Source organism: Neoarius graeffei, chromosome 27 (assembly GCF_027579695.1).
Source record: "Neoarius graeffei isolate fNeoGra1 chromosome 27, fNeoGra1.pri, whole genome shotgun sequence".
Lineage (NCBI taxonomy): Eukaryota > Metazoa > Chordata > Actinopteri > Siluriformes > Ariidae > Neoarius > Neoarius graeffei.
In genome coordinates this window covers 35,429,493-35,454,880 of record NC_083595.1, presented here as the reverse complement: position 1 = coordinate 35,454,880, position 25,388 = coordinate 35,429,493, and the positions used below count along the sequence as shown (strand labels likewise).

Genomic DNA, 25,388 nt, shown 5'->3' with positions numbered 1-25,388 from the left:
TTCATGTCAACATGATGTGTCCCAGGTGTATCCTCTGTTCATTCACTGCATCAACTGTGCACATCACGGTGTATCTCAGTCAATTTATTTCAAAAGCAGAAAGAAAAGGACTATACTCTCAGTTACTGTGATAGGATTGGTTTAATGATCTAATATACCTTATTCTATCCACATTCACTGGATATGAGCAATCGCGTGCTCTGATTGGCTACTCTATGACTAGGATACCAGCTCAGATACCGTGAGTAGAGCAAAAAAATGGCGGAGCGTGTTGCTGAACCAACCGAGGACGAAATAAAAACTCTACTTGAAAACAAAACCCCAAAAATTGTTATCAAGTATTTAAAAGAAACAAATAGCAAAAAGAATATAGGGTTTCACCCCCCACCCAATATCTCCTGTTCCATACTCAAGCCAAGTTGGTGGCGGTAATGTACCTTTAAGTTGGTTTTCCAACCGCCAAAAAACCCTAAAGAAGAAAAAAAATTAAAAAAAATACCAAAAAGAAGCAACAAAAAATGGAATAAAAGTATTTGATGGTAATAATGTATATATTTTTTTCTTTTTCAAGAACTACTATTATCGCATTTTTTACAAATTGCTGCTGTTGTTTCGCCGGTTTGTTTACATTCTAAGCAGAAGTTATTTTGTTGGACATTTTGTACAAAGTTTTTATTTATTGAATTTGCAAAAAAAAAAAAAAAATGCTCCGTTTCTCAAAATCCAGTGAATGTGGAGAGAATAAAACAGTTATTCCACTCAATCTCGTTGTACCATTGCTTATCGTGAACTCAGCGCTACGTGCCTCGTTGGCTATCAGCTCATGTACATCTCGATTTCATGGAATAACTGTTAAATATACGTTCCTGGGTTTTCACATGATATCATCACATGATCTCATCCTCAATTTCTGCCATCATCGGAATCAGAAGTAAATAAAGTGGTTACAGAAGGTATTCTGGTGCTATTTCAACTTTGGCCTGCCCCCTAGTGGATGGAGCATTAACTCCGACAGATGTATAAAAGGTACACATGTGAATAATGTGGTTTACGTAGCTGTGGAATTTCCCTTGATTCAGGTATAACCTCTACCAAACGGAAATACAAGGTCAACGTAGTTTAGCATTGTGTATAGAGGAATAAGTGGATAAGTGTGCTAGGTGGAGTGTCATTCAGCTCACAATAGTGCTAGATATGGAACACAGTAAAAAAGTAATAGAAACAATAAAACTGGTCAAATCTGCCTTTGTTTAATTGATATTTCTAAAGTGCTTAGCAGTTCATCTCGAATTAACAACATAACTAAAGGTCAGATTTAAAGCTACGGTCACACTACAGCTCGCGATGCATCGTGATGGGTTATCGATGAAAATGAGGCATTTTGGTGATGATGCATGGTGATATACAGGCGAGCTAAAATTTGTGATCACACAGCAGGCAAACACTTGACTGTCATGCTTTCGCGTGCTCGAGCAGCCATGCTCACTTACAGGACCCAGTCATTATGGGAAACACCTGATGCTGATTTGAGCGCAATCAGCACGCACATATAAGGACACAGAGGCTTTGCGAAGTATTATCATAATCACCGTCACATTTCTGCTTCCGGTTTCATTTGTGTTTTGCTACTCTGACCTTGCTTCACATTTTGCTTTTATAAATATCACACCTGCTAATAAACAAACACATCTTGGACTTACATGCACCTACTGTACCTGACAGAATACTTGCAAAGTATCTGAAAACAGCATCCTTATATCCGCATGCTGATTGTGCTCAAATCAGCATCGGGTGATTCCCATAACGATCGGGTCCCAAGAGCACACACAACACACTCCAAAGGATCCCCGAATGTAAATGCATGTTTAAGTCTTTGCGAAGTTTAGGCTATGCCGAGCTGGTGTGTTGATGAGGCTCATGCGAGCATTGGGGACATGGAATCAAGACAAAAACATCTCAAGAGGGCCAATGGAGGTCTCCAGAGTTTCGGGAAATATTCCCAAACACATCTGTGAGGATTCGCTGCTTAGTTTTCCAATGAAAACATCGCCAATGAAAACATAGCTTAATGCATCCATTGAAATTTTTAGTGACTTTTTGGCCACTCACGAGGTGGAGACACACCAAAAAACAACTCGCAAAGCTCAGAGAACAATCTTTGTGTATTTCACGATTGGTGGCGATGCTACCAATTTTTCATTGCCAAGTATTCGCAAGCTGTAGTGTGACCAGGGCCGAAGCAGTAATTAGGAATTGAGTGATCAGGCTTGCAGTGTGAACTTAATAAATCTCATATTCAGAGTTACTCAAATCCAATAAAATCCCAGGGTCGTTTACACCTTAGTTACAGGAACGCCAGAAACTACTTTGCGCATGCATGTGTGTGTGGGTTAGGGATCTCATCTCATCTCATCTCATTATCTCTAGCCGCTTTATCCTTCTACAGGGTCGCAGGCAAGCTGGAGCCTATCCCAGCTGACTACGGGCGAAAGGCGGGGTACACCCTGGACAAGTCGCCAGGTCATCACAGGGCTGACACATAGACACAGACAACCATTCACACTCACATTCACACCTACGGTCAATTTAGGTTAACCTAACCTGCATGTCTTTGGACTGTGGGGGAAACCGGAGCACCCGGAGGAAACCCACGCGGACACGGGGAGAACATGCAAACTCCACACAGAAAGGCCCTCGCCAGCCCCGGGGCTCGAACCCAGGACCTTCTTGCTGTGAGGCGACAGCGCTAACCACTACACCACCGTGCCGCCCGGTTAGGGAATAACAAAAATCATGAGGAAATCTTTTTTGTGGTTATTTTGGTGATTTAGAGCCATTTAATGTGATTTTCTCACATGCTCTCCTTATATAAGAATGACACCCTTGTGAGATCTCATCCACAAATATGACAGAGCCCTGTCACTAAAGTGCAGTTGTCCCAAATCCCATTTCTGTTTCCAGGAAGCACGGTCTTATTTTACAGATAAAGCCGAAGTAGTGCACACTTCACACACTTATCTGTGAAAGGCAGAGGTACAGCACTTTGCAGTGTGATAGACTTCATGCTAAAGAGTGCACTCTGAACATGTACTGACAGAATGTCTTTAATGTAACGACCCACAAACCGCAAGAGGAAGATACAATCAGATCATGTCATCAGCACTTGTCCAGAGTGACCTCATGTCTTTTCAGCCAGCACACATTCACACACTAACCAGGTAGAGTGCCTGGGACACACACACACACACACACACACACACACACACACACACACACACAGAACTGGTCAGCACAGACAAGAGCTATGATTTTTAATCTATACTAATATTTCCAGTTTGGTTTTTTTGTTGTTGTTGTTTCGGTCAGGCACCACCCAAACTGATGATCACGTCATCAGCTTTTCTTTGGCTAGTCAGACACAAGGTACACCACCATTCTTGCCAGAGCAGTCGGGGATTAGGTGCTTTGCTCAAGGGCACTTCAGCCAGTCCTGCTGATCCAGGGAATCGAACTAGCGACCTTTTGGTCCCAAAGCTAAAAACAACTCCAATTAAAAACAGCTAAAAACAATTTCTAATTCGGAAGGTTAGATGTAGGAAAGAAAAATAAAAGCAACAAACATTCATGTCCTGATGCTTCATAAGACACTCACATTATACTGAGACATAAAACACCCACCCACACACTGCCCGAAAACCACGTTAACACACCCAGAACACTCTATCATAGACATCCATAATTTTCTGATTACTGCAGGAAGAGAAAATAGCTCTTTTACCACACACACACACACACACACACTTGCAAGCCAGAATAAGCATCAGCGCTGGAGTGGAACTCAACCTGTCTTTCCCGGAAAGCACATAACCACTCACTCCTACAATCCACCGTTTTCACTCAACAAGGACCTTTTTGGAAACAATAATATCCAGTGGGAAGCTTCCATCCTTACATATTTTCTGGTTAATGCGTCAGATATGTGCTTCTAGAAATTCTGGAAAATTTCAGAAAGCCTGGAAGATTCATTGTTTTCCAGAGGCGTAAGAGTTTCTTTGCAATCTGCAAGCTATCCAAGGAATTTATGGACAGGGAACTAAACAGGTTCAAACAAATTCATGACAAAAGTCAGCCAAAATGTGATGGGGACGTTGCAGCATTTGATGTCCTCTCATCTGAGGAAGACAATACAGAATCTGGGTAAGATACTCTAATCATGCAGTCCATTTCACTACAAGTTAAACTTGTTGTATACAAGATAGAGTAATCTTAGTGGATTAGCAAAGTTTGGGTGTGTTCGATATGAGGAAAATGCTGCCTCAGGAGGATGTCTAACAAGACAGTCAGGTCTCAAGGACCGTTCGAAACTGATCAAACTCTCGTTTGCGGTCTTCGAAGAAGCCTTCAAACTGTCCCCAGTTGAAGGCAACATCAATGTATCCTCAATGTTAGGGTATGGCTAGGGTTGCCACCATTCAGAAATGAAAATAAGGGACGCCCACCATGGCTCCTTGGGGCCATGACCACCACGGGCACGACTCCCATGGGGTGCGGTGCCCGCAGCAGTGGTATGTTTTATTTTGTAGGTGTTTTTAGTAAAGGGGTGATCAAGAAAGCAATTACTCATACTTAAAGCTTGAAATGCTTTATTGCCAATGCTGTAAAAATGTATAATGTACAAGTGGGCAACAATGAACTTTTAAAATATAATCTAAATATATTGAGAACTTAATATCACTATAAATGTAAGTGCATAACTGTTCTTGGTGTAGGGACTCTCTTTGTGAACCTTGGGGACATTTTTACTTAGAGAGGAAAAAAGAGAACAAAAAACAACAAAAACACAACAAACATGCATGTCTGCTTATTCAAGAATGCAGAAAACAAGAAAGTGCAAAACATTACTCCTTCCCTCAACAGTCCTGAGTTCATCCAGCCAAGGATGTGCCTCTTCCCATTCACGTCTGTATTTTTTTAAGCGTTTACGCTTTTGAGGACGTGGTGGAGTCCCGGGTGCAGCAGACATTTTTAAAAGGCCCGGGTTTTTTGAGCAGCGCCGGTGTGTGTTGTCTGTCTCTAGGCAACCGTGACAGCGCCACACGCAGTGACGCAGGCAGCCAGGCACAGACGCACAGAGCGTGACACAGAGTGGAGGGGTTTGTGTCCTGGGTAGATCCTGCAACGGAGTATTTCCTGTTTTATTTTGTTCATTATTGCTAGATTTAGTGTTGATATGTGTGAGACAGACATGTGTATTGGACATTTATGAAAATATGGAACAAATCGCGTCCCGTATCGGTTCAATACGGGACACAAGATTTAATTGCCAAATAAAGGACGATTCCGTATTTTACGGGACGGGTGGCAACCAGTGTTGCCAGACACTGCTGACGTTTTCCAGCCCAAAATATGTTCAAATTCGCCAAAATGCACTTAAAACCGCCCAATCTGGCAACACTGGTGGCAACCCTAGGTATGGCTAACCTTACCTGTTAGCCATAAATCTGTGCGGCAGCTCCCTCAAGCAATGGGGAAAATAAATAAATAAAAAAAGATGGTGGACCGAATTTCACAGAAAAGTGATTTCGCATACAAATATAAATTATAGGACTTTTTTTCACTTTTTGAAAAGTTACTGAGAAATAAACTGTGGCAGCGGGGGCGTGGTCAAGCGCCGGTCTGTGACCGGAGGGCGGAGTCAGGGAAGGTAAGTGGCAGAATCACTACGCCTGATGTCAATTAACCTGTGTTTGTGTGTCTTCCCAGTGACCGCGCCCTATATAAGGAGAGAGAGAGCAGAGAAAGAGAGCTCTCTCCCCAACCAGACGACTTGTGTGTGTGTGCATGCATGTGTGGCTGGGAGAGTTAATATTCCACTGAAAAGGGAAAATTAAAGAGTTTTGTGAACTCAGTTCTGGCCTGCCGTCTTTCTGTGTTCCACCCACCCATACGAAGTGCTACATAAACTTTGTACTGTCTTATAACCCCGTGACTGTAACCAAATACATTTGTTTGATACAATCCGTGAAGCAACTGTTAGCCAACTAGCTAACACTTTGGTTTAGTTACACGGCGTGCTGATGTCAGATATTGCCGTAAATGCTAGCCTAAATTAACGTCCTGTACGGTACAGTAGATGACCCTATCCAGTGAATGTCTGTATATGTACTTTGGATTACAATACACTTGTTCTTTCTAACGTCACTGATGACCTTTGTTTGTTAGGGACATGTATTTTGATGAACGGTGGTTGTTTTTCCCCCTTTTTATTGGGGGGGTGTGCGCACTGTATGCAGGAAAGAACACTGCAAAAGACTTGGCTATGATGAAAAGTTGGGTCTGTATAGCTGGAAAGGTCTCAAGGTTTTTTGGTAAGCACTTGACTGAAAGAGTTAACAAGGTAAATAATGTGAAATCCATCATTTGTCATTTCAGTTATCCTTTATTTTATGAGTTTTCAGTTATTCTTCACATCACGTTATAGCTGTAACCACAGCTAGCATGGGTAACTTAGCGCTCTTTTCTGTGCAAATATAAATGTATTCATTTACAAGTAATAGATTATAATACCTTTTATGTTTCCTTTCTCCTGCTCTTACAGTGTTTTTTCTTTGCAATAAATGGTTGCTATTTGCAAGAGACATCAGTATTTGGGCCATCATTCAGTCAAGATAGCTAGGAGAGTCCTTCAGTTGAAAGTCCTTATCAGACGCTTGCCTTTTACAGCAGCGAGGCAACAAGGAAGCAACCTTCCATTTCTAACGCAGCCTTTATGTGATGATTCCTGTATAACGCATTCTTACAATAATCTGATGCTAAAAACAAAGAAATGCCTGCATCGGCTGAAAGGTCCAGCTTGTTCTGACCAGGTATCAGACGCCAAAACACAAGCTTAACTGTGCAAACTAGTACAACCCCGATTCCAAAAAAGTTGTGACAAAGTACAAATTGTAAATAAAAATGGAATGCAATAATTTACAAATCTCAAAAACTGATATTGTATTCACAATAGAACATAGACAACATATCAAATGTCGAAAGTGAGACAGTTTGAAATTTCATGCCAAATATTGGCTCATTTGAAATTTCATGACAGCAACACATCTCAAAAAAGTTGGGACAGGGGCAATAAGAGGCTGGAAAAGTTAAAGGTACAAAAAAGGAGCAGCTGGAGGACCAAATTGCAACTCATTAGGTCAATTGGCAATAGGTCATTAACATGACTGGGTATAAAAAGAGCATCTTGGAGTGGCAGCGGCTCTCGGAAGTAAAGATGGGAAGAGGATCACCAATCCCCCTAATTCTGCGCCGACAAATAGTGGAGCAATATCAGAAAGGAGTTCGACAGTGTAAAATTGCAAAGAGTTTGAACATATCATCATCTACAGTGCATAATATCATCAAAAGATTCAGAGAATCTGGAAGAATCTCTGTGCGTAAGGGTCAAGGCCGGAAAACCATACTGGGTGCCCATGACCTTCGGGCCCTTAGATGCCAATGCATCACATACAGGCATGCTTCTGTATTGGAAATCACAAAATGGGCTCAGGAATATTTCCAGAGAACATTATCTGTGAACACAATTCACCGTGCCATCCGCCGTTGCCAGCTAAAGCTCTATAGTTCAAAGAAGAAGCCGTATCTAAACATGATCCAGAAGCGCAGGCGTCTTCTCTGGGCCAAGGCTCATTTAAAATGGACTGTGGCAAAGTGGACAACTGTTCTGTGGTCAGACAAATCAAAATTTGAAGTTCTTTATGGAAATCAGGGACGCCGTGTCATTCGGACTAAAGAGGAGAAGGACGACCCAAGTTGTTATCAGCGCTCAGTTCAGAAGCCTGCATCTCTGATGGTATGGGGTTGCATTAGTGCGTGTGGCATGGGCAGCTTACACATCTGGAAAGACACCATCAATGCTGAAAGGTATATCCAGGTTCTAGAGCAACATATGCTCCCATCCAGATGACGTCTCTTTCAGGGAAGACCTTGCATTTTCCAACATGACAATGCCAAACCACATACTGCATCAATTACAGCATCATGGCTGCGTAGAAGAAGGGTCCGGGTACTGAACTGGCCAGCCTGCAGTCCAGATCTTTCACCCATAGAAAACATTTGGCGCATCATAAAACGGAAGCTACGACAAAAAAGACCTAAGACAGTTGAGCAACTAGAATCCTACATTAGACAAGAATGGGTTAACATTCCTCTCCCTAAACTTAAGCAACTTGTCTCCTCAGTCCCCAGACGTTTACAGACTGTTGTAAAGAGAAAAGGGGATGTCTCACAGTGGTAAACATGGCCTTGTCCCAACTTTTTTGAGATGTGTTGTTGTCATGAAATTTAAAATCACCTAATTTTTCTCTTTAAATGATACATTTTCTCAGTTTAAACATTTGATATGTCATCTATGTTCTATTCTGAATAAAATATGGACTTTTGAAACTTCCACATCATTGCATTCCGTTTTTATTTACAATTTGTACTTTGTCCCAACTTTTTTGGAATCGGGGTTGTAGACCACCTATGCTGCCTGGTAAGTTATTTTCCAGCTTCCTAATTACTTATCTGACTGCGACTTGGCCTAGTGGTTAGCATGTCTGCCTCTCAACCGGGAGATTGTGAGTTCTACTTGCGGTTGGATCATACCAAAGACCATCATAAAAATGGTACCTACTACCATCTGCCAAGGCATGCTGCAATACAGATGCGAGTGGGGAAGTCAAACTCCTGCGGTTACCAAAGGACTAGCCTCCCACTGTAACCCGAGAGGCTGAGGGCTATCGAAACGAAGATTGTCGCCACACCCATATGCCTTAAAAAGCTGGTTAGTACTGGGACAGGAGACTACCTGGGAAGACCAGATTCTGGCGTAAGAGCGAGTTTAACTTGACTTGAATTACTTATCTAACTTGATCAATCAAACTTTAGATCTACTAATGGGTTTACTGTTGTGTTGTGGTACTGTCTAATGTGCGATTATGGGCTGTCCCAGATGAAAGATGACCAACGTAAAGGAAACATAGCGATATCTTTGGTCATGGCTCCAAAACGGTGGTTCTACATTCAACTGTGAGAGAAGGTCAGAGATGGCCATTGTTGCAGTCTTGCAACCAAAGATAGCTTGGGGCAATGTCAGAAACTTAGCTTCACCATCTGACAATGTGACTGCTGCTACAACCGAAGTCTATGAACCAACCAATAGGAATGCAGCATGAAATGACACACTGATCAATCAGTGTGACACTGGTGCCAGGGCTCGATTCTTTCTTAGCTTCACTGTTTACTACTATATTGGTGCAGATGGATGACGCACACACACTGATGATGTTTTAGTCTTGTATATTGACTTGCAGCACAGCTTATGATTCATTAAGTGTTATCATCTTATCATCATACAGTCTACATCTATCAAACATCATTAATGTCATACCCAACTTTATTAGATTGATGCTGCACAGTGTGTCTTGCAATAAACTTATACAATTGCTGAAATCTCAGCCTGAAGGCACCATAAGACGTTGTTTTTCTAGAAGTATTTCAGAAACTTCAGAAAGTTCTGCGAACATTTACAAGCGGGCAAAGATAGTTTACCAGCCTGAGCAGTTCAGCCTGTGTTTCGACAGCCAGTATCTGGTCAGATGAAGCTGGATTTCCTAAAACAGTCCAGAGAAATGCAGCTAGGTTTCAAAAGTAGCTCCACTTATGAGGCTACATTCATAAATGAATTTACTTCCACATATTTTGATGATTTGATTATGGGACAGAACAGAGGGCCTATCAGTTCTCGGGATACACGTTGTTGTGATCCTCAATTACATAAATCATTTCAATATTACAAATTAACAAGCTAACTAAACCCACAAGAATACAGTAGCATTAAAAATTACTTTCTGTATTAAATCCAGTAATAAAAGGTGTCTGGTATATTTAGCTTCTGGTAGCATTTAAATGCTAATTTGGCAGCTCTGTTCTCTGCTATGCATCCTAACAAGTACATTTCAAGCATTTAGTGTGGAAGTAGTGCACATTGGACGTACACTAGATTTAGAAGGCATGGCAGGGAAAAATATAGTGAACTTTCCAAGGAATATATGTATTATTATTATTCTATCCACATTCACTGGATATGAGTAATCATGCGCTCTGGTTGGCTACTTTACTACTAGACTATCAGCTCATATACTGTGAGCAGAGAAAAACAAAATGGCTGAGCACATCAAGTCAAATATATCACTTTATCAAGTATTTAAAAGAAACAGAAACAGCGAAAAGAATATATCCCCCCCAATATATCCTGTTCCACACTCCAGCCCATTTAATGGTGGTAATGCACATTTAAGTTGCTTTGCCAACTGACAAAAAAGAAGAAAAGAAAATGGCGGACCATGTTGCTGAACCAACGGAGGACGAAATTTAAAAAAAAAAAAAACTCTACTCGAAAATAAAACCCCCAAAAATGAAAAAAGCAACAAAATATGGACTGAAAGTATTTTGATGGTAAGAACGTATCTTTTTTTTAAATTTTCAAGAATTATTATTATAGCATTTTTCACATATTGCTACTGTCATTTCGCCGGTTTGTTGACATTCTAAGCGGAAATGATTTTGTTGGATGTTTTATATGAAGTTTTTATTTATCGAATTTGCTAAAAATAAAAATGCTCTGTCTCTCGAATGTACGGTATAACGATGCGTGCGTGTCTGGAAGTGTACATTTGAGAGCGAATTGTTGTCAAATACAGTTTGATACTGCAGAGAAGCGAGGTACATTTCTTAATTTTGAATCAAAGCGAGGTCAGAATAATACTTAATAATCATCGTTAGAGTTATATAGTGGGATATATCATTGTTAATTCTCATTCAAATTTTAGGTAAATTATTTTATTTTGCATCTTATAAGGATAAGTGAAATAAGGGTTTTGGAGGTTGATTATACAGGTTTGTTTGATCAAATGTTGACATGTATGCATGTACGCTGGGTGCGATTTGCTGGGGGGGGATCATCCCCCCCTCTGGTTTTTATCTCTGCTGAAAAAAAATCCTCGGGGACAACCCCGTCAATAAAACAAACAAACCAAAAAAAAAAGTTGACATGACAGGCATGTTGTGACACAGTTTTCTATGGTCTACATTGCACTCACTTTCAAAATGACCCGAAGTGGCAGCTTTGATGTTCACGAACGTCCCCAGCAAATAGATACATTGTAGATAATAACAATATCCAGAGTGTGAACGTGGATTTAGCGCCATGAATCACATCCTTACTGATGAGCGCAACAGAATGAATGTATCCACACTGACAGCCTTCTTTTCCTCACTGTCAATGGGCCAGACGTGCGTTCCTTCCCTGCTGAGAAATTCGCAGAAATGTGGATTAAAGAAGGGCGAAACGCGGCGGATAGCGCACCGACGGGAAAGCAGAAAAGGCCACATGAACTGCGCCATCAGAGCAAACTGTTCATTTAGTATTCATGTATTTCAGTGATTTTCGAGTCACTGTCCATTTAATCCGGAGGGAGAGAAACATCACAGCAACGCGACAAGCAATGCGAACTTTGTTGTGTGTTAGTGTTCGTGTATTTAGTCAGAGAGATAGGAAGATGAATTTACTATCTCTGGTTTAGTGTTCGTTTTCATTTAGTGTTTGGGCAGCGGGGGCGTGGTCAAGCATCGGTCTGTGACAGAAGGACGGGCAGGACAGAACTGATTTCACACAACTCGGTTTTATTCAGCTTTTCAGCTTCTAGCTGCACTCGCACACACATCAGTCATCTAGTTGTGGAGAGAGCTCCCTCTGCTCTCGCTCTCTCTCCTTAAATAGAGCACGGTCACTGGGAAGACACACAAACACATTAATTAACGACAGGTGTAGTGATTCTGCCACTTACCTTCCCTGACTCCGCCCTCCTGTCACAGACCGATGCTTGACCACGCCCCCGCTGCCACAGTGTTATTCATTTGATATCATCGGATGTTATTGCGCTGTTAGCCTATTGTTACCTTAGTTTTGTGACGTTTCATGATTAAAAAAAAACATCCCCCCTTCTGGTTTTTTGACAAATCGCACCCTGCATGTACGACTCGATTTCGTGGAATAACTGTTAAATATACGTGTCTACTGAAATTTGGAAAACATTCCAGAAAAACAGCACCCCAAATAATGCACTATATAGTAAACAGGAAACAAATTCAGCTTTTCTTCGCTAAACTACACATTAGGGACTCGAAAACAAATGTAGCACCACTCAATTAGCGAGTTAGGTTACAAGCTAGATGGAAAAAGTCACTAGATCTGCGAAGCTAGTTGCACAACTGAGGTCATGTCTTCTGCTAAATGTGTATCGTAATTAAAATAAGATCCCTGACAAAAATTGGCAGTTTGTCTTTAGTACTGATTCCATGAGGAAGAGCCGAGTAGAAAAACAAAATGTTGGACTCAAAATATACCTTGGATGGGTTTGTAAAAAGAAAGGATTTATTAATATTACTTTTCTATTACATTTCTCATCAACCGTGGCCAGTTCTGTGAAGGAGAATGTCGACTGAACTAGGTTTATACCGTATTTAGGCTATGGATTGAGGTTGGGATTGAAGAAATCAGCTGGTTTAAGGTGTGTTCATCTAGTATGAGTATTTCTTCGATGCAGAAAAGAGGAAACATATCCCAGTTCCTGAAAGAAAGAAAAAAGAAAGAGAGAGAGAGAGAGAGCGATCCTAACTAATCTGCCACATAAACACCCAATGTCTTGAGGGACGAATATCAATGAGAGTCTTCAAACCTTCCCACTACATTGCCATAGCAACTGCAGAGAGATTTCTCTGCTTCTATTGCTCTTTCTGCTGCGCCATCAACACACACACACACACACACACACACACACTCTACAAACACATATCAATATACCATTACTGCTTCTATACCACACAACACTGAGAAGGTTAGTAGCCTGGCATTTTCAACACAAACATAATCTCTATTTCCATCATTTTAACACTGAGAGAGAGAGAGAGAGAGAGAGAGAGAGAGAGAGAGAGGAACAAGCTGGTGCTAATTATCAGGAGTTCCTCTGGGGGTTCTGAGTTTTAATAGCCCTGTTTTATGAGTTACTTTCCTGCTGGGAGACACAGGATTACACTGCGCACACACACACAAAACATGCAAAGTGCAAATACAAGCTCAGACTTGGATTCCCATACACAGAAGCAGTAAAGAGAACCACATGGGATTTTTGCTGACGTACACCTAGACAAGTTACGCAGATACTTCAGAAAGTGGATCACTAAAGACACAGTTATCTGCCCTTTATATGTTTTATGCTTATGTTCCATTCCCGCTAGATATACTGTACAGGACAGGAAACTCTATACACTAGCGTATTGCCGATACCTGCAGAAATTGTTCAGAATCGAAATGTTAGAGGATAAACAATTTACAGTATTATAACTATACAAACCATTTGTTTGTTTGGTATAGAGCATATCTTACAATTCAACTTCAATTGCCGAGTATCTTTGGAGGCACACCTTATAACTCCCTGGCTCGATCTTGAGCTCAGGTCTCAGACTCAGGTCTGTGCAGAGTTTTAGATTTTCTCTCCATGTCCATGTGTGTTCCTCAAAGTTCTCTGGTTTCCTCCCACTTCCAAAAAGCATCCATGTAGGTGGATTGGCTACTCTAAAGTATCCTAGGCATGAATAAGTGTGTGCACAGTGCCATGTGATGGGCTGATGTAAAATCCAGTATTGCATATTGTACTGATTTTAAATAAAAAAAAAAATTAGTGTCTTGCAAAAGTATTCATCCCCCTTGGTGTTTGTCCTGGTTTGTTGCATTACAAGCTGGAATTAAAATGGATTTTGGAGAGTTAGCACCATTTGATTTAAACAACATGCCTACCACTTTAAAGGTACAAATTGTTGTTTTATTGTGACACAAATAATAATTAAGATGAAAAAAAAAAAACAGAAATCCGGAGTGTGCATAGGTATTAACCCCCCCAAAGTCAATACTTTGTAGAGCCACCTTTTGCTGCAATTACAGCTGCAAGTCTCTTGGGGTATGTCTCTATTAGCTTAGCACATCTAGCCACTGGGATTTTTGCCCATTCCTCAAGGCAAAACTGCTCCAACTCCTTCAAGTTAGATGGGTTGAACTGGTGTACAGCAATCTTCAAATTATGCCAAAGTGCTTCAAATTGTCCTGCTGGAATGTGAACCTTCATCCCAGTCTCAAACCTCTGGCCAACTCAAACAGGTTTTCCTCCAGAATTGCCCTGTATTTAGTGCCATCCATCTTTCCTTCAGTCCTGAGCAGCTTTCTTGTCCCTGCAGATGAAAAACATCCCCACAGCATGATTCTGCCACCACCATGCTTCATTGTAGGGATGGTGTTCTCAGGGTGTTGGGTTTGCGCCACACATGGTATTTCCCATGATGGCCAAAAAGAGAAATTTTAGTCTCATTTGACCAGAGAATCTTCTTCCATGCATCTGGGGAGTCTGCCACATGCTGTTGGGCAAACTCCAAATGTGTTTTCTTATTTTTTCTTTAAGCAATGCCTTTTTTTGTTATCTCTCTTCCATAAAGCCCTGTTCTGTGGAGTGTACAGCTTAAAGTGGTCCTATGGACAGATACTCCCATCTCCGCTGTGGATCTTTGCAGCTCCTTCAGTGTTATCTTTGGTGTCTTTGTTGCATCTCTGATTAACCATGGTTGGAGCACTCCAACCATGTCCCTGTTTGGAGTGCTCCTTGGTTTTCATGTTGCTTGTTTAGTAGTGTTACAGAGTCAGGGTTCTTCCAGAACAGGATGATTTATATAGACATCATGTGACAGATCATGTGACACTTTGATTCCACACAGGTGGATCTTAATCAACTAATTATGTGAGTCCAGATTTCTGTTTTTTTCATCTTAATTATTGTTTGTGTCACAATTTAAAAAAAAACAAACAATTTGCACCATTAAAGTTGTAGGCATGTTGTATAAATCAAATGGTGCTAACCCCCCAAAATCCATTTTAATTCCAGTTTGTAATGAGACAAAACAGGACAAACACCAAGGGGGATGAATACTTTTCCAAGACACTGTATATCTACAGTACCAATCAAAGGTTTGAACACACATAATTCAATATTTTTTCTTTTTTTATTCATTAAAAGACACCTCATGCCATAAAGTAATGATGGATATTGTTTCTCTTTGCTTGGTTGAGCCGTTCTTGGCATCTGTTTCCGTTTCCAGTTATGAGTACGCTGTGCACATTTTGACTGCCGCTTTTCACCTGAGCTTTTTATTTTTCTTTTTTTTCTCCTTTGTTTTTGTGATTGTATGATTTGATGTGTGCTCTTTGTTTGAATGTTCTTTGTTTGAATGTTTTGTCCCCCAGTTGTGGTATAGCTCCGGACCCAGTTTTGGGCGTCGGTTCCCTTCAGGCCTTGGTCCGCTATGGATGATGCCTGCGTTCCTTGATATTGACTACAATGAGATCACTGCTCTTTTAACATCAGGGTTGTCTAGTGCTTCTGTGCTTGGTGCAGTGTTCTGAGTGATGTTGCTCGGTGGCGTCATGGTGGCTGTGTAGGCAGTTTGGGAGATACTAGCAGTCTGTGCGGTGGTGCTTCTGTGCTCATTTTGTGAATCCATGGCGCGGTGTTCCAGGTGATGTTGCCCAGTGGCGTCATGACAGCTGTGCAGGCAATGTGAGACATGCCTTCGTGCGCCTTTGGTTGGACTGTGGGCAGCTACACTACTGGAATTACATCCTGACCCTCTGTTGGTGGGCTTTTTTTTTCTCTCTAATTGTAAAGCAACCTTGGGTATGAGAAAGGCGCTATATAAATTGAACTTATTATTGGTATTATTATTTATAATATGGATTACTACAGTTGTGAAATAGGGCTATTTACTCTCTTGTTATTATTTACTATTTACTGTTTGCTCTCAAACTCATTAAGAAGGCAAGAAATTGCACTAATTAACTTTTGAGGAGGCACCCGTTAATTGAAAAGCATTCCAGGTGACTTCCTCATGAAGCTGGTTAAGATAATGCCAACAGTGTGCAAAGCGTCATCAAGGTAAATGCTGGCTACTTTCAAGAATCTAAAATATGGAACATGTTTTGTTTTAATAATTTTGTTCACCACATAATTCTATAGCACAAAAGTCAGGTGAATTTGAATAGAAAAAATAATATATTCATGGCCACTGAAATTGAACAGCAACAAAATAGGAACTAAGGAATGTTTCTTCAGGAGACTTTTATGTTGGAAAATTGAACATTCCCAAGTCCCAAGTAGATTTCAAGGCTATTACTGAGAAAACATGATTGTCTGGAGAAAACTTCCCTGTGTACTATAATCATAACACCTGTGTATGGAATGAAACATGTAACCTGATGTCAAAATAATCAACAGTGGTGATCTTTGGCAATTATTACATTTTTAATTAATTAAAGTAATTTTTTTTTAAATTATCGTTTTTAACTGTTGAAACTGATATTTAATGTTGCTGAACATCCACAAAATACATTAACTCCTTTTAGTATAAATATGCAGGCGATTACAGGAAATCCCATGTGCTGATTGGTCAAGAAATTCAGACTATTTCTCGATAATCACCTCGAGCGACTCGGCAAAATGGCAGCTACTTTGTAAGTGAGGAAGAATTACAAATGATGAAAGAAAATGCTGGTCCTAAAAGCGCTAAAGATGCTACAAAGTTTGGTCTAAAGCTATTCAACGGTAAGGTGGAATTGGGATTTATTTTAGCGATTTCAAAACAAAGTATTTTTTGTGGCTCGCTATAGATAAGTGATACAAGTCTGCGCCGTGCCATTATTACATTTGCATGCTGCTTTTGAAGATTGAAATAAATATATATATATATATTTTACATAATCACCGGTGTATTTATACTGGAAGCATGGTGGTGTAGTGGTTAGCACTGTCGCCTCACAGCAAGAAGGTTCTGGGTTCGAGCCCAGCGGCCAACAGGGGCCTTTCTGTGTGGAGTTTGCATGTTCTCCCCGTGTCTGCGTGGGTTTCCTCCGGGTGCTCCGTTTTCCCCCACAGTCCAAAGACATGCAGATTAGGCTAATTGGTGGCTCTAAATTGACCGTAGGTGTGAATGTGAGTGTGAATTGTTGTTTGTCTCTATGTGTCAGCCCTGCGATGATCTGGCGACTTGTCCAGGGTGTACCCCGCCTCTCACCCATAGTCAGCTGGGATGGGCTCCAGCGACCCTGTACAGGATAAGCAGTAACACAGAATGGATGGATGAATTTTCTGCCTCAGGCTCAGTGAATAATAACCTCAACATCATCTCTGATATCATACACCAATATTCACTTCACCTTCGGTGAATAATTGTTAAATATCACTTCAGCTATAGCAGCTATAAACAGTCATTCCATTACCAGCCTCGTATTTTGTTTTGTTGTCTCGTATAGTTAATAAGACAATAAACACAGCTTGTCATGTCAGCAAGAGGCCAGAAATCACAAACCACTCGGTCCTGAGGACTCTCCTATGCTGGAAAAATTACTGACTGTTTAAAAAATAAATAAATAAATTTTAAAATGTGCTGATAGAGACTTCTTCCACAAATCTTTCCTTGTACCATATCAATGATAATATATCTTTCTTTGTTAATTAGCAACATGTTTTTAATCTGTGTCTAAGATTATGTGGCGTATCCGCCATACATTAATTAGCTGTTGCTATAGAAATGGTAAAACAAAAGATTGAGCACATTAATATAAGTAAACTATCTGTCTGAGCTGTCTCTTATAGAAAATTAATCAATAACTTCTGACCAATCAGAAACAAGAATTCAACAGCACTGTGGTCCTTTTAAACTCTTTATCTGAAAATAATTTCACCATTAATGTTTGGTGAAACAAGATTTGCGAACATACATGAAACATTGAGGAGACAGCTTCATTAGCATTTAGCATCATTAGCATACAAAATTCACCCTGTGTCCAAAATCACTCACTATATAGAGGACTATATAGTGAGCTTTATTGTTAGTTTATTTATTCCTTTTGGCAGTACAAACTGAATTACAAGGAAATGTCAGCAAGTAAGACATAAAGCAATCCCATGAAATATAATAATATAAAAACACTATTAAGTGGCCAAAAAAAACAATCTTTAAATATTACAAATACAAGAAATATTGTATGGAGAATTTCAAATCAGGTAATGATAGTCTACAATATATCTATCAAGTATGACCGATCAAGCAAACACTTTTTGTAACGGATGGTTAAGCAATCATTAAAACGCTTAATTCTCGCCACCACATTAACTACCCTAAAGTGCCCTGACCGAAGATTATAGGGTTGGTAAAATTCAAAAGGGGAAATAAGGCACTTTATGAGAGGGACCCCACTGCACTGCTTCATAAACTTAATACATAGTTGCTCACATCCATCACGAAGGCTAGATAATTTAGAACGCTGTAAGGCTTCTCTATAGCTTGAACCTGGGTAAATAACATATAATACTTTCTTCTGAACTGACTCAATAAGGACAGAAATATAATCAGGTAGGTTAGCCCAAACTGGGGAGGCATATTCAAGAATGGACCTAATGATTATACAATAAACCTTAAAGGAGAACTGAAGGCATTTTTTTTTTATCATCAAAATTCTATTTCTCATTTTATTAAATATAGGAATGCATTTTTGATAGCTATTTTGTCACTGCTATAGCAAGTTATGAGTGTTTGAAATACGCTATGTAATACGGTATATCAGTCCATGTGTCAAAGCAATGGCCGTAAACGAGATTCGTTGAGACCTGTGTGAGACATCGTAGGACGGAAGTAAAACGTACAGCGGAAATCCAAGTGACCAACATCTGCCAACGTTGTCAAAAGACGCGCGCACCCTCTTTCGAATGCTGATGTAATCAAGCCGGAAGTTTTGTTCTTTTTGATAGCAATCAGGAAAGTTTGAAAAACGTAGTAATCATCATTTAAACTCGTTTTTGTGCAATATTTTGTTTGGAAAACAGTTTTCAAAATGGCGGCACTGACACCTGGCTGACACTTCACGTTTCAAAGTCTCGCACAAGTCTCGTGAAGATCACGTGGATAAGCGACGCCTGCCGTGGACCAAACAAACTAAATTCAACATGGCTGAAAACTGAATAGGCCGATAAGTATAATATTTAATCGCAATTAGTTGCCAATACGAGTCACGATACAAGGTTACTAAAACCGAAAACGTAATTGAATAACACGTTAATTAAGAAATAAAGCAAGTTTAAAAATGACTTCCGTTCTCCTTTAACAAGATCCAAGGAAGGAAGGCCACTCCTCTTAAGCAATCTAATAGCAAATAATCTTTTGTTGGCTTTGTTAACAATATAATTACAATGAACATTCCAAGACAGGGCTCATTGGTAAAATGAAAAAACGCTTTCAGACACTAGTCCATCACGCTGGTATTTACATCATTACTGTCGCACAATTAAAATGAGCCAGATCAGTCAGCTGGTGGGTTTTCAAAATAATAAATACATATTATACTGAGCGTATTTCCCACATTAATAAATACAAAGTACTTTGTGTCTGCTGCATCTTTCAGTTCTTTTAAATCAAGGCTGAATACTTTCTTCTTTGCTGTTGCCTTTCATTAAATCAAATTTGAGGCTTTTGATTCGATTTCTTTCACCGCGACCGCAATGCATGATGGGATATATTGCTTGATCAGTGACTATCGGTTGTACACTACGTTTCATGATGCATTGTGGGATACTTTGAGTGCACTATATAGGGTGTAATATTTCTCACTATACATTCGGACAGCACTACAAAATGGCGTCCTCACTATATAGTCCACTATACAGTGAGTAGTGAGTGATTTCGGACACAGTGTAATCGTCCTGCACTAATCAGAAAGCCAGTGAAATTATATAAAACAACTAACGTATGCTGATATGGTTTTCCTTCAATTTAAGGTTGGTTCTTCATGTGTGTTTGAGCTCGTGTGTGTAAAAGTGTATCGTCCTCAATGAAACAGTGACCCACTGAGCTTGGCCTAGTTCCGTGAGCCAAACGTAGCCCTCAGCAACCCGTCAGGCTTTCAAAGCGTCAGCTCACACTTTACACAACTGACTGAGCATCCAGGCTGCATACACACACACACACACACGCACACACAAGCATTATATAACCATTATATGCACATCTACCCATTTGTGAAAACAGCAGAACATAAAAGGAATAACAACTGTGAACATTAAGAACTGTCTTTATTCAGTAGTTGGCATGAGCTCATAATGATTACCGAATCACCTAATCGCAACTGGCGAAGCTGACTGAGATTATTTGAAGTGACTGTGATTAATCATTAGATCCCCCAATCATGTTTCTGTATAAATATTAATCTATTCTAGTGAGCAAACATGACTTTCAGACTTAATTAGTTTCTTGAGATAATTGTATTGCGGCACCATCATATCTTAATCACCACTGTCAGTCACATGCTTTGATCTGTGAACGACCAGTAACTATTTTTACTAGAAGATTCAATAATAAATGTTATGTATTTGTTATTATTTGTGACATGTTTTACTTTTGGATTTTAACAATTTTCATTTACATTCACTTTCAGTTTTGACAACTGGCTCTACATGTACTGGACCAGTCAAAAGTTTGGACACGCCTTCTAATTCAATGCTTTGTTTTTTGTTTTTTGTTTTTGTCATTAATTAAAAGGCACTTCATGTCTGAAAGTAATGACGGACTGATGTTTCTCTTTACTTAGTCGATCAGTTCTTGACATAATATGGATGAAATATGAAATATTTTGTTTTTAACACTTTGTTTTGTTTACCACGTAATTCCATATATTATATGTACACAAGTGTTTTACTGGGAAATACACCACTTGTATTTTTCATACGAGCTCCATCCAGGACATGGAGAACCAAAACCATGACATAAATCTCTCTATGTCACTCGTGAGGAAATCAATGAATTGTTTTGATAAATTTAGGTACTTTTTGTTTGTGCATGTGTCGGTATAATAAAAAGAAAATCACAGGTTGGCTTGAAGGCATAAAGTTTATCTTCTCGTGTTGAAAAACTCGCATTTTTCATACGAAATACATCACGGATCTGAGTGACATATTTTCCGATATTTCACTCTGATGAAATCACTCCCAGTGTTTTCCCACTGACTAGACGCCCATTGTCAAAATGGTGAACCGGTTCAAAATTACAATTCTTTGGATTAACTTGCATATTTTTTTGATGTGTCCATATAATAAAAAAGATATTACATGGTGGTGCAAAGATATGAAGTTTATCTTCTCATGTTGAAAAACTCGCACTTTTCATATGAAATACATTGCAGATCTGAGTGACACATTTTCCGATATTTCACCCCAGTGACGTCACTCCCATTTTGAACAAGTTCAAAATGCAGTCAAAATTAAAATTTTGATTATCTCGAGAGGTTTTTTTTTTTTTTTTGTGGATGTGTCCACATAATATAAAGAACATTGCATGGCTGTATGAAGATACGAAGTGTATCTTCTTGTGTAGAAAATATTTTCACCCGTTTCCTTCGCTCACTCGTGATACAGGGTGTTTCAAAAAAATTTGATATTATTTGAGATGTAAATATCCCAGAAACTACATAGTCTAGGCAAATGAAACTGAACAGGCTTAATGTTGAACATTCCATGAATGATTTCACAAATTTTCAATATGCACGGCACCTGAGACACAGACACAGAGGCACACAGACAGCCTTCCTCTTTGAACTTTTTGTGCCATGTCCAAATCTGCATTGCAGTTGGTGCATTTTTAGAGAATTCTCTCATAACACAAAACGCCTTTTCTTTTCCAGCAAATGGGATTTCTATACCTAAAAAGATAAAAACCAAAAACATTTAACATAAAATTTTGACCTGTTTCTACACACGCTGTTAAAATTTAAGGTCAACTGAACGAGAGTTGGCAAAGTTATTAGATTGTGAAATGATATCAAATTTTTTTGAAACACTCTGTATATCCATTCACCACTCGAAGATTAACTTCATATCTTCACACAACCATGTAATATCCTCTATACAGTATACGTTCCATATGGGCAGCATGGTGGTGTAGTGGTTAGCACTGTTGCCTCACAGCAAGAAGGTCCTGGGTTCGTGGCCCACAAAGGCCTTTCTGTGTGGGGTTTGCATGTTCTCCCCGTGGGTTTCCTCTGGGTGCTCCGGTTTCCCCCACAGTCCAAAGACATGCAGGTTAGGCTAATTGGTGGCTTGAAATTGACCGTAGGTGTGAATGTGAGTGTAAATAGTTGTTTGTCTCTATGTGTCAGCCCTGCGATGATCTGGCGACTTGTCCAGGGTGTACCCCGCCTTTCGCCCATGGTCAGCTGGGATAGGCTCCAGCTTGCCTGTGACCCTGTAGAACAGGATAAGCGGCTACAGATAATGGATGAATGTTCCATATGTTATTTCATAGTTTTGATGTCTTCAGTATTGTTCTACAATGTCGAAAATAGTCAAAATACAGAAAAACCTATGAATACGTTGAGGTGTACAAACATTTGACTGGTATATAAATGTGTGTCTGAAAGATATCATGTGTGTCAAAGATGAGCAAAGGCATTGACAAATCTTATTTTGAATTTTTTTTCTACTGATATATGACTGACCATTTGCTGCTCCTTATGATAGTAAAGGAACTTCTGTCCCAAGCATCCGTGTCCAAACCTTTGACTGGCACTTTATTCGTTTTTTCTTTTTCAAATGCTTTTATTCAACTAAACTTCCAACTGAGCTGTGCAGTTGAGGATTAAGGGCTGTGACCAACAATGGCAGTTTGAAGGGGGTTTAATTTGATCTCACTTTCTAAGCCAAGTCCTGCAGAACTGGACTTTAAAGAAATAAGTCAATACCATTATTGATGTTGGAGTTGCTGATGTTAGTCTTCCAAATAATTCACTTGACAAAAATCTCATTTTTGCATAATATCTTGTTGGCCACATTTATCGAGAGCCAATGTGATTCTGGGCAGACAAGTTATAAACTCCATGCACTCTGTAGTGACCTCAACTAAGCTTTTTTTAAAATAATGACCTAATTCGGCATTGTTGTATCTCATTACGTAAAGCTACACCCAACGACTTTTAGCATGACTGTCGAGTTGCACTGCCTCACTGCTCAACTGTGTTTCTACTCACAGGATATAAAAAAATTACACCAGTGACCTAGTTTTCTGAAGCCTGCAAGTCTTTAATCCTGGGTTGTTTGAACAGAACCAGTGCATGTGTTTAGTTAGGCTTCTTTCCTGTCAAAATGCATATAAACCCTCATTTTGCCTCACACGACAGCCTGCGCTTCTGCTACGAAAATTTAATAATGAGCTAAAGTGCGATACAACATGCACACCTTTGTAACATTTTTTTTCTAGTTTAGTACTAAATATTTAGGTAAGGGTTGTTTTACAATCAGGGTACAAAGTTTGTGTCACAGGGGTCCAAAATTCAAATTGATTCAAACTGGTTCTTGTACGAGTTTTTAAGTGAAGGGCAAGTTAAAGAACAGATTTCAGGTAATTTTTTGGCATATGTGTATGGTAGTTTTGTGTAATCTGCTATAAGATGGGAGAAACAAATGAAGTGATTCTCGGAGAGGACATTTTTTTTTTTGACAATTCAGAATCCACTACTTCCATAGTGCTTTTAAATATAAGGCTGTAAGCTTTGTGTTAGTTGTCTCTAATATTTATGTCCCAATATCTTGACCACATTTTAGGATGAAAATAATCATTTTAGATATGTTATTTTATATTGAAAAATTAGCTGTCTCGGAGAGGACATTTTTTTGACACAATTACATACTAATTTGATCAAAATAGTCAAACTTACTGGCATTCAACATTAAAACTTAACTATGTTTCCAATGATATGGAACCAAATATTTGTTTTATGGTATAAAGAATGATTTAAGTGCATCCCTTTTGGAGCTACCTGTGGTCAAAAAAGCACTTTTTCTAAATGACACGGGTAATTTTGCTAAATATGACACATATTGCCATACATTCACCAAAAATAACGTTAATCACCAATTTTTTTTTTTTTGCATGGTAAATAGAGCGATCACAGGGCTACAATAAACAACCAAGTTTATTTAGTCAAGCCTTTTGATATTGAAGATAATAAGTGTTAAATGTGATTTTTGGCTTGCGTACCCTGATTGTAAAACAACCCGTAAATCAAATTTGAATGTATTTTTTGAAAGAATTACACAGTTGTACTCCGAACACACCATCAAGCTTTATGGAAGTTGGATCAGGTGTTTGATACTAATGCAGCCTGAATCCCCAAATACTGACTCGGCACATTTTATAATAAAATTTAAACTTTAAAAGAGACATATTGTGAAAAACTCACTTTTTCAGTGCTTGTGAACATAAATTTGGGTATCTAGAGTGCTCACTAACTCACAATCTCTGAAACAAGACACCCAGTCAGTTTCTTTTGTTCCCCTTATTTCAGAAAATATCTGCTCCAACAAGCCGTTCAGATTTGGCTCCACTTTCTATATCACAAGGCTCACAAAGCTCATTAGAATTGTGCCATCCGTCATCTGAATATCTCAACTCCCGGCTTGAGAACTGCCTTTTTTGCAAATGAATATTCACAATGAAAGTGCTACCTGATTGGCCGCTGGAAGAGGAGGTGGGGTAAACAGTAGCTCATTATCATTTAAAGGAACAGGCCCGTTCCTCAAATCAGCCGTTTTGAACAGGGCTGTTTAGCCAGGGTGAGAAGGGAGCTGTGGTGCTTTATCCTTGTGGGATTTTAACCAAAGCATGACACAGACATTTCATTAAGACCTCAGAGAACTGTATCAACTTGTGGAAAAAGGATATAATATGTCACCTTTAATATCTTTTTTTCCTCCTAAATCACTTAAAGGCTAGCCTAGTAAACTAGACCCACCCGCCTAGCGGCCAAAAATATTTTTGCCTAGCGAATGGGTCTAGCCTCGCACCATATAAACAAAAACACCCCGGGCATCAAATCGTGCCCGCCAATCACAACGCAAGGTTTTTGTTTGGATTCTTTGGGCGGGCTTTTGCAGGAGTGACGACAAAGCTGCGCGACGCTGGAGAAAGCGCAGCAGGAAAGATGGCTACGGGCTAGTGAACAGCGCGCATTTGACTCCGCTTTGGAATCAGTTTTAGAAGAATTAGACTTGGAGTTTTCGTTGAAACATGAGCAGGAAGAGGCTCTCCGCTCATTCCTTTTCAAGAAGGACGTTTTCGCTGTTTTGCCGAACCGGCTATGGCAAAAGTCTGATCTACCAGCTGGCTCCGCTCGTAGCCAAAAGGATGGGGCTAGTTTGTGCAGTATG

The 25,388-nt window shown here is 39.6% G+C and overlaps 1 protein-coding gene across 2 annotated transcripts in view; it reads right to left on the bottom strand.

Moving 5' to 3' along the window:
• The window catches only part of mtss1lb (MTSS I-BAR domain containing 2b), a 157,728-nt gene that overhangs the window by 56,199 nt on the left and 76,141 nt on the right, over positions 1-25,388 (bottom strand). The gene's annotated exons all lie outside the window — the stretch shown is intronic.